Consider the following 11,319-nt stretch of genomic DNA (forward strand, 5'->3'; position numbering starts at 1 on the left):
AATATTGTAGAAAAAAGTTTGTATAATTAAAAATTTAAAAATATTTTATAAAAGAACTTGTATTTAAATAATGATAGTATGAAATTAGATTTTTATGCTTAACTCATTGACAAGTGCACCGAGTCGCATCAAGTAATACCACGGTAAGTGGATTATCGTTCCCATGAGAATTAATGGATTAAGCAAGGCAATGATCAAGTCACTACAAAAAAATGGTTTAAAATGGCATTTATATTACGTCGGTTTTGAAGAACCGCAGTAATATCCAAACATTATGACATTTTTTGTTGCTGCCGTAACTGACTTTCTATTTGGTGGCGGTTCTAGTGATTATGGCGGTTTTAAACCGCCATTATCCCACATATATAAAATGAAAAAAACAATCCCTAACTGAAACACTGTAAATATACGTTAAACGGCTGGCTCAATCTCGCTTCTATCTCTCCCTCGTCGTCATCCTCAATCCATCGCTACCACTGCCGCTTCGTCTTCAACTGTCAAAAGTTCCAAGCCACACACTCCTTCTTTCCCATTGTCGAAGTTGTTTTCCCATGGTCACTGTCCCTAGCTAGTGCGACGATCTCGGATCTTCTTTCAGATCTCGGATCTTCTCCGGCGACGACCTCCTTCGGCGACATCTCCTCCCGTGGTAATCTCCTCCGGTGACATCACCTCCAGCTTCCTCTCCTTTCCGTCCTAGTTATGCGCCTTTTCCACCAAAATCCTCAGCGCCTCCCTCAGCGTCTTCTCTGGTGACATCTCTCTATTGAAGATCTCTAAAATCCAAGCCATCACAAGCAGAACAAGCACAACTCTCCCATACTTCCTCAGTTCTTCTATAAGTATTATAGATCTCTCTCGTCCTTTCTCTTGTCCCTTCTTTAATTTTTTATTTTTATTTTGTGGTATGATAATATAATTAATTACTATATATTTGTTCTTTGTTCAATTTGATTAATAATTAAAATTTAAGCATGACATCTTAATTGTATGATTGTTAGGGCTGAGAGATAGAAATTGTAGCTTATTTTGAGTTTTGAGCACCATGTGTTTGTTTTTATGTGTGTGTGATGGTTAATGTATCTAAATTGGTGGTTTTATATATCAGCTTTTGTTGTACTTCTAAATTAGTGGTTTAATCTCTCCTTCATGATCTTATGTGACTGAATTATTTGTAGAATGTGAGATTTTACAATTATTTTCTAAACTATTGTATTATTTATATTTTATATTTTATATTCTAACCAATAAGTTTTCTTTAAAGTTTATGGAAAACTTTTTTGCTGCCAGCTTCAAAGCATGAACTAGATGGCAGAGTAATCTTGGTTGAATTTGAAACCCTTCGATTGTTGAATACATATGTTCCAAATAATGGGTGGAAAGAGGAACCAAACTTATTTCAAAGGAGAAGAAAATGAGACAAAAGGATTCTAGAATTTGTTACACAAAATTCAGACAAGCCTTTGATATGGTGTGGGGATCTAAATGGAAGGTAGCTAATCTCCATTTTCCTTTTGTCTCTGGCAGTATGATATTAATAAATTTTAATCTCCTTGTTTGGTGGCATACTTTTCATTATTGTCGTTGTAGCTATGAAACAAATTCAGCTCTTTGTTAGAATCTATGCCATGAAGAAAACTGAAATTCAAACAATTTGAGAGGATAACTAATCAAAACTAATATGAAGTTTACTCCAAATTTAATTAAAGCACAAGTTTACTTATTAGTTTTGAATGATTTTAAATATAAGGCTGTGTACATTCTCCCTAGAGCCCACCAAGCAGGATCCTTGTGTGCTGTTGTGCCATTTCTTTATGGATTTTATTTGCTTGTAATATTTTATTTATTACTTATTTGATTTTCATTTATATTTGCATAAAATTGCTGCAGGACCTTGCCCAAGAATACATGATCCGAAGTTGAAAGAAAGGTGAACAAGTAGATCTATTTTATTCGTATAAGGTTTTGTGTTTTGTTAAAGAACGGTGTCAAATTTCTAATAGTGCACTGCATACTATGAATCCTCTTACTGTAATATTTCCTAAATGAATATGTAAGAAAACCATTTGGTTTTCGTTGCTGCTAGAGTCAAGCTCCATGATCTTTAGGTTTCTCAATGCTTTCATTTTTCTCTCACTAGCATCTTTTCTTTGATTTTACTTATGGACTATAATTTGAACGTGTTGTTACTGATCTGATAAATAAGGTTGCTGATCTGATCTGATAATCTTATTACTAGCATCTTGCATATATATAAACATAATACAAAAGCAAAAAATAAACTATAATTTAGTGGTTAAAGATTATGTGTAATCAAGTTTAAAAATGCCACTCTATCAGGGTTATTTGTTGTGTTTGTTTAAATAATTTACTGGCTTTTAGACCGTCTCCTTCATCACCCTCAGAATTTACTCCAACTCCTAGTCCACTACAAAAAAATGTTATAAAACGATATTAAAATTAAGGCATTCTCATAAAAATGCCATAATATCTATGAATTACGGTAGTTTATGTGGCTACCACAATTCAACTTTAGTTAGCGGCAATTTTGGCGGTTTTGACCGCCATTATGTTTTAAATCAGTTTTAAAAAATTCAACTTCTCTGATCCATGTCTAATTGCAAATGAGAGTGAGAGTAGTATAGTGCGTCTGTGTATGTAAGAGTTGTGTTGGTGTGGCAGAACTTGAAAACGATATCGCTGCTGCTCTGCGAGCTTCTCCTCCATCGATCTCTCCTCCATCAACGATTCTCCCCTCCGTTGATGTCACCTCCATCAATGCTTCTCCTCCGATGGCATATTTGCTTCCATTGATGCGCTCTACGAGGTATTCTATTAGTTTCGGTTCTTCGAGCTTCTCTTCTCCTCATTGACCTTATTTTGTTTAATTCCAGGTTTTGATTTTTCTGTGCTAACTTCTGCTACTTATTTTATTTAATGCTAGGTTTTGAATTTTTTTCCTTGTTCAATTTATTTTTAGGTCAGAAATTGGGATTATTAGAAGAAATTGAGTAAGTTCTTCACTGAATTTCTTCGTAATTATAGGATTGAGTAAAATCATGTGAATACTTATTTTCTCTTGGTATTACATGCACTGTGAACTTCATAGATCTTCTTCTTTATGTTTTCTGTTGTAGAAAAAAAATTTTAAGAAATTTACTAGAGTTGTTATACTTTTTAATTTTGAAAGCATGGAGTGATTAAAGTTTCAACCAAATTATTTGAAATCCTATTAACATTCTCGTAGAAATGCCATTTTTGGTATGCAAAGATGTTTGGTAGCACTGAGTCAGAGAGACAGAAACAGCAAAACACATGAAGGGACTGAAATACACTTTCTCAATGCACATATTAGAAGGAAGAATACTTGTGTGTCTGTCTCAGTGTCGAGTTGCACCCTATCCCTTGTCTCAAATGCAGCCTAGTAAAGAACATTCCATATTTGAATAAATGCATTTGGAATAAAGCACTTTCCACACGATCAAAACTTGTTTATATAACTATCCTTTACAAAGCCCGCTCCTACTGCCCAATGTTCAATTCCTCAGCCTATTCCATGCTAACCCGTAAACGGCTAGCAATACCTCTAGTTCAAGATCAAAATATGACCAATCAGCACTATTTTCTGAGCCTCAAGCATAGATGAAAAAAGACAATTTAGGATTCTTAAGAACTCAGCATTCTCTATGGAAACATCTGACGATTTGCTACTGATTTTGTAGGGAATATGAATTCGTTCCACTTTCTTGTTAGTGGATATATCAACCGTTAGATATAATTTACTCACCAATTTGAATGGTGATATCATAGAGAGTCATATAAGGTGAAATTATCTTGAATTGGCTGAAATCTTCTCTTTCATTGTCTATATGTTCACTAAAGGTTGCTCCCACCCTCATCTTGTTGGCAGGCAATATACCTTGTCTTGCTTTGTTATATTTAGGGGTGGGAGTGGGGCTGGTAGGGGCGGGTTTTTGCCCTACCCGACCCCGCTCCGCCCTCCTTGCACTCCAATACTACCCGCCCCACCCCTACTCGCAGGTAGTAGCCTTCCCTATGGTGCACGAAATTGCGATCATCAACAATGGCTCCAAAGACTTGGTGCTCTCAAACGTGAATCACACTTTGTCACAACTTCGCACAACTAACCAGCAAGTGCACTGGGTCGTCCAGGTAATAAACCTTACGTGAGTAAGGGTCGATCCCACGGAGATTGTCGGCTTGAAGCAAGCTATGGTCACCTTATAAATCTCAGTCAGGCGGATTCAATTGATTATGGATATTTAATAATTAAAAAGATAAATAGAATATAAAATAAAGATAGAGATACTTATGTAATTCATTGGTGAGAATTTCAGATAAGCGTATAGAGATGCTTTTGTTCCTCCTGAACCTCTGCTTTCCTGCTGTCTTCATCCAATCATTCCTACTCCTTTCCATGGCAAGCTGTATGTAAGGCATCACCGTTGTCAATGGCTACATCCCATCCTCTCTGTGAAAATGGTCCAATGCGCTGTCACTGCATGGCTAATCATCTGTTGGTTCTCGATCATACTGGAATAGGATTTACTATCCTTTTGTGTCTGTCACTACGCCCAGCACTTGCGAGTTTGAAGCTCGTCACAGCCATCCCTTTCCAAATCCTACTCGGAATACCACAGACAAGGTTTAGACTTTCCGGATCTCAGGAATGGCCGTCCATGAGTTCTAACTTATACCACAAAGATTCTAATATCTCGGACTCGGTCCTCTGTATTAGATATCTAAGAGATACTCATTCTAGCTTGTTTGCATGTAGAATGGAAGTGTTTGTCAGGCATGCATTCATAAGTGAGAATGATGATGAGCGTCACATAATCATCACATTCATCATATTCTTGGGTGCGAATGGATATCTTAGAATATGAATAAGCTTGAATTGAATAGAAAAGCAATAGTACTTTGCATTAATTTATGAGGAACATCAGAGCTCCACACCTTAATCTATGGTGTGTAGAAACTCTACCGTTGAAAATACATAAGTGATGGAGGTTCAGGCATGGCCGAATGGCCAGCCCCCAAATGTGATCTAAAGATGAAACTAAAGATGTTCCAAAAGATGTAAATACAATAGTAAAAAGTCCTATTTATGCTAAACTAGTTACTAGGGTTTACAGAAATGAGTAAATGATGCAGAAATCCACTTCCGGGGCCCACTTGGTGTGTGCTTGGGCTGAGCATTGAGCTTTACACGTGTAGAGGCTTCTCTTGGAGTTGAACGGCAGTTTGGAACCTGTTTCTAGCGTTTAACTCCACTTTGCAACCTGTTTCTGGCGTTTAACTCCAGAATGCAGCATGGAACTAGCGGGCCAGTTTGTGTCATCTAAACTCAAGAAAAGTATGGACTATTATATATTGCTGGAAAGTCCTGGATGTCTACTTTCCAACTCAATTGAGAGCGTGCCATTTGGAGTTCTGTAGCTCCAGAAAATCCACTTTAAGTGCAGGGAGGTCAGAATCCAACAGCATCTGTAGTCCTTCTTCAACCTTTGAATCTGATTCTTGCTCAAGTCCCTCAATTTCAGCCAGAAAATACCTGAAATCACAGAAAAACACACAAACTCATAGTAAAGTCCATAAATGTGAATTTTAATTAAAAACTAATAAAAATATACTAAAAACTAATTAAACTATGCTAAAAACTATGTAAAAATAATGCCAAAAAGCGTATAAATTATCCGCTCATCACAACACCAAACTTAAATTGTTGCTTGTCCCCAAGCAACTGAAAATCAAATAAGATAAAAAGAAGATAATATACTATAAATTCCAAAATATCAATGAAACTTAGCTCCAATCAGATGAGCGAGACTTGTAGCTTTTTGCCTCTTGAATAGTTTTGGCATCTCACTTTATCCATTGAAGTTCAGAGTGATTGGCATCTATAGGAACTTAGAATTCAGATAGTGTTATTGATTCTCCTAGTTCAGTATGTTGATTCTTGAACACAACTACTTTATGAGTCTTGGCCGTGGCCCTAAGCACTTTGTTTTCCAGTATTACCACCGGATACATAAATGCCACAGACACATAACTGGGTGAACCTTTTCAGATTGTGACTCAGCTTTACTAAAGTATCCAATTAGAGGTGTCCAGAATTCTTAAGCACACTCTGTTTTTGCTTTGGACCTTGACTTTAACCGCTCAGTCTCAAGTTTTCACTTGACACCTTCACGCCACAAGCACATGGTTAGGGACAGCTTGGTTTAGCTGCTTAGGCCATGATTTTATTCCTTTAGGCCCTCCTATCCACTGATGCTCAAAGCCTTGGATCCTTTTTATTACCCTTGCCTTTTGGTTTTAAGGGCTATTGGCTTTTTGCTCTTGCCTTTTGGTTTAAAGAGCTTTTGGCTTTTTCTGCTTGCTTTTTATTTTTTTATTTTTTTTTGCATATTTTTTTTCTTTTTTTTTCTACAAGCTTTTGTATTCACTGCTTTTTCTTGCTTCAAGAATCATTTTTATGATTTTTCAGATTATCAGATAACATTTCTCCTTTTCATCATTCTTTCAAGAGCCAACATATTTAACATTCATAAACATCAACTTCAAAAGACATATGCACTGTTCAAGCATTCATTCAGAAAACAAAAAGTATTGTCACCACATCAAAATAATTAAACTAGTTTCAAGGATGAATTCGAAACCATGTACTTCTTGTTCTTTTGTAATTAAAACTTTTTTCATTCAAGAGAGGTGATGGATTCATATTCATAACTTTAAGGCATAGACACTTAGACACTAATAATCATATATTAAAGACACAAACATAAATAAAACATAAAGCTCAAAAATTGAAAAACAGTAAAATAAATAGATAAGGAGATTAAGGAATGAGTCTACCTTAGTGAGGGTGGCATCTTCCTCTCCTTGAAGAACCAATGGTGCTCTTGAGCTCCTCTATGTCTCTTCCTTGTCTTTCTTGCTCCTCCCTCATGGCTCTTTGATCTTCTCTAATCTCATGGAGGATGATGGAGTGCTCTTAGTGCTCCACCCTTAGTTGTCCCATGTTGGAACTTAATTCTCCTAGGGAGGTGTTGATTTGCTCCCAATAGTTTTGTGGAGGAAAGTGCATCCCTTGAGGCATCTCAGGGATTTCATGGTGAGGAATTTCCTCATACTCTTGTTGAGGTCCATGATCTCTGATGAGTTTGGAAAACTCTAATTTAATTTTGATGATGAACAAACATTATTAATTACAAAATTATTAATTTAATTTTCATTTAACATATGTTAATTAATAATTTTGTGATGCAGGTTTCTAATTGGGCCGAAAATAAAATTCTGGTGTAAGCCCAATTGTGTCAAATAATCAGCCATGCTACATGTTTCTCATACTATAAGGCTGAATTATTTATTGGGCCAGAATGAATCTCATTGCTCCAAAGCCCAACTATGTTCCATGCTTGGTAATTCAATGCTTGATTCAAATTTCATCAGGAAAGCAAATGTTATTATTGGGCCAGAAATTAAATGTTGTTGCAACTAAGCCCAATTTTACATTTGATGAGAGTTCCTCATGCATGATCCGAAACCAATGGAAAAAGAAAGCAAAATTGCTTCCAACGGATCCAAGCATTTCACCATGTGATGGATTCCAAAATTTATTACATTGTCATTTATTGCATGGGAACTATGAGAGAGAATTTGACAAGTTGACATGATGGGATTAGCATTGCTACACGCTACTCCACCTAAGGGAAGTAAAAGCAATTCACTTTAATTAATTTACTCAGATACACTTGATTGCTTTTTTTCATACTCTCTTCTCTCTCTATTTGCTTCTCCTCTTCGGTTATTACACAGGAAACAATGGATGCCATGGAAGCTACATGGAGCTACCGAAATGAAGGAAAAGCAAGTCTAAAGACCATCACAATGATGGCAAGAAAATATACCAAAATAAAAGCATGCTGTGGCTAAGATATTCACCAAATATGGTTAGATTTGGTGAAGTAATCTTGGGCTCTTCATGCTCAAAAAGGAAGAAGAAGATTCGGCCAGCAAGGAGGAGACTCTTGGAGGCGTGACTTGTCTTTGATTCTGCACAACCACCACAGGAAGTAGCTAGAGTGGCGAAGTGATGGTAGAGGCAGAGATTGAAGCAGATGAAGTCATCATCATCATGAAGCATCAAGGGCCAGAAATCCATCTTGGAGAGCAAGCCAAGGATGGAGAGCTCGGATTGATGAAGAGTGGTGACCAAGAAAGGACTAGAGGTAATTGCATGTTGGATTTTGCATGGTTATCTCTTCTCTCTCTATGTGGCCGAACCGGTTCTGTTTCTTGAAGAAGAAGAAGTTGGCTTGGGTTTTTGGCTTCAAGTGTGGAGACTTCTCTCTTCTATAAAAAAGGAGAACAACCACTGTTTGGAGGAAGGAGTTAGAAGTAAGCAGTGAGAGTGCAAGGCACAGGATTCTCAGAGCTACCTAAGCTTACAGATTTTCTTCTCCTTCAATGTATTATGTTTTGTATTTTTCTATTTAATTTTGTCATGTCTTGAGTCTCATGGAAAAAGGCAAACAGTGAGGTTTGTATGAAAAAGCCATAGAGCGGAAAAAGGAAGAGAGTGCAAAATTAAAAGAAAAAGCCATAGATGTCTTAGAGTTCCTTTGTTCATCCATATTGTGTTTCATGATTCTGTGGGAATCCCCTTGTAAGTTAGGTTAGCACTTTACAGATTGTAATAAGGAAGATTATAGTGAAATTCCATCATGTTTGTGATGGAGACTGGATGTAGGCTGCACTGCACTTAGCAGCCGAACCAGGATATATCTGGGTATAATTTTCTCTCTTCTCTACTCCATTTCTGTTTCTACTGCACAGAGGATAGAACTATCTCATGCCAAGTGACGAGACAAAAAGAAAAATCTCGTGCCAAGTGACGAGACAAAAATAAAAGTCTCGTCAAGTGGGGTCAAGGACTTAACATCCCTGCTCCAATTAGGCGTGTAAAACGCCCTTGCTGTGCAATCCTGGCGTTTAACGCAAGACTGCTGCCTGTTTCTGGCGTTAAACGCCCAAATGTAGCTTGTTTCTGGCATTTAACGCCAGGTAGATGCTTGTTTCTGGCGTTAAACGCCAGCTTGGTGCCTGTTTCTGGCGTTAAATGCCAAACAGATGCTTGTTTCTGGCGTTTAAACGCCAGACTGCTCTTCTCCAGGGTGTGCTATTTTTAATGCTGTTTTTCATTTTGTTTTTTTTTTTTTTAATTTTTCAGTAGTTTTTGTGACTCCACATGATCATCAACCTAATAAAACACGAAATAACAAAGAGAAAATAAAATAGATATGATTAAATAACATTGGGTTGCCTCGCAACAAGCGCTTCTTTAATGTCAATAGCTTGACAGTGAGCTCCCATGGAGCCTCACAGATAATCAGAGCAAGGTTAGAACCTCCCAACATCAAACTTAGAGTTTGAATGTGGGGGCTTTGATTGACTCTGCAGTGAGAGAAGCTTTTCATGCTTCCTCTCCATGGTTACAGAAGGAGATCCTTGAGTTTTAAACACAAGGTTATCCTCATTCAGTTGAAGGATCAATTCTCCTCTGTCCACATCAATCACAGCTCTCGCTGTGGCTAGGAAGGGTCTTCCAAGGATGATGGATTCATCCTCATCCTCCCCAGTGTCTAGGATTATGAAATCAGCAGGGATGTAAAGGCCTTCAACCTTTACTAACACGTCCTCTACTAATCCATAAGCCTATTTTCTTGAGTTGTCTGCCATCTCTAATGAGATTCTAGCAGCTTGCACCTCAAAGATCCCAAGTTTCTCCATTATAGAGAGTGGCATTAAGTTTATTCCTGACCCCAAATCACACAGAGCTTTTTCAAAGGTCATGGTGCCTATGTTACAGGGAATTAGGAATTTACCAGGATCCTATTTCTTTTGAGGTAATTTCTGCCTATCCAATACATTCAGTTCATTGGTGAGCAAGGGAGGTTCATCTTCCCAAGTCTCATTACCAAATAATTTGGCATTCAGCTTCATGATCGCACCAAGATACTTGGCAACTTGCTCTTCAGTAACATCTTCATTCTTTTCAGAAGAAGAATACTCATCAGAGCTCATGAAGGGCAGAAGAAGGTTTAATGGAATCTCTATGGTCTCTAGGTGAGCCTCAGATTCCTTTGGTTCCTCTAAAGGAAACTCCTTATTGTTCACTGAACGTCCCAGGAGGTCTTCCTCACTGGGATTCACGTCCTCCTCCTCCTCTTTGGGTTCGGCTATTTTGGTTATATCAATGGCCTTGCACTCTCTCTTTGGATTCTCTTCTGTATTACTTGGGAGAGTACTAGGAGGGATTTCAGTGACTCTTTTACTCAGCTGGCCCACTTGTGCCTCCAAATTTCTAATGGAGGACCTTATTTCATTCATGAAACTCAAAGTGGCCTTAGATAGATCAGAGACTATATTTGCTAAGCTAGATAGGTTCTGCTCAGAATTCTCTGTCTGTTGCTGACTGGATGGTGGAAAAGGCTTGCTATTGCTGAACCTGTTTTTTCCACCATTATTAAAGCCTTGTTAAGGCTTTTGTTGATCCTTCCATGAGAGATTTGGATGATATCTCCATGAGGGATTATAGGTGTTTTCATAAGGTTCACCCATGTAATTCACCTCTGCTATTGCAGGGTTCTCAGGATCATAAGCTTCTTCTTCAGAAGATGCCTCTTTAGTACTGTTGGATGATTCCTTCAATCCATTCAGACTCTGAGAGATCATATTGACTTTCTGAGTCAATATTTTATTCTGAGCCAATATGGCATTCAGAGTATCAATTTCAAGAACTCTCTTCCTCAGAGGCGTCCCATTACTCACAGGATTCCTTTCAGAAGTGTACATGAACTGGTTATTTGCAACCATGTCAATGAGTTCTTGAGCTTCTGCAGGCGTTTTCTTTAGGTGAATAGATCCACCTGCAGAATGGTCCAGTGACATGTTTGATAGCTCAGACAGACCATCATAGAATATGTCCAGGATGGTCCATTCTGAAAGCATGTCAGAAGGACACTTTTTGGTCAGTTCCTTGTATCTCTCCCAAGCTTCATAGAGGGATTCACCTTCCTTTTGTCTGAAGGTCTGAACATCCACTCTAAGCTTACTAAGCTTTTGAAGAGGAAAGAACTTGGCTAAGAAAGCCTTGACCAGCTTATCCCAAGAGTTCAGGCTATCTTTAGGTTGAGAGTCCAACCATACTCTAGCTCTGTCTCTTACAGCAAACGGGAAAAGCATAAGCCTGTAGACCTCGGAATCAACTCCATTGGTCTTAACAGTATCACA

The 11,319-nt window shown here is 37.8% G+C and overlaps 1 long non-coding RNA gene across 5 annotated transcripts in view; it reads left to right on the top strand.

Moving 5' to 3' along the window:
• The window catches only part of LOC107614421, a 22,926-nt gene continuing 11,930 nt past the window's right edge, over nt 324-11,319 (top strand). For 2 of the 5 annotated variants that reach the window (XR_002352813.1, XR_001614421.2), the window contains exons 1-5: nt 378-842; nt 1,291-1,492; nt 1,891-1,930; nt 2,683-2,827; nt 2,981-3,011. This is a non-coding gene — a long non-coding RNA (uncharacterized LOC107614421). Of the gene's footprint in view, nt 843-1,290; nt 1,493-1,890; nt 1,931-2,682; nt 2,828-2,980; nt 3,012-11,319 lie in introns of all 5 variants that reach the window. The other 3 variants (XR_002352812.1, XR_002352811.1, XR_002352814.1) reach the window with 3 other exon arrangements.

This window comes from Arachis ipaensis, chromosome B08 (assembly GCF_000816755.2).
Source record: "Arachis ipaensis cultivar K30076 chromosome B08, Araip1.1, whole genome shotgun sequence".
NCBI classification, from domain to species: domain Eukaryota; kingdom Viridiplantae; phylum Streptophyta; class Magnoliopsida; order Fabales; family Fabaceae; genus Arachis; species Arachis ipaensis.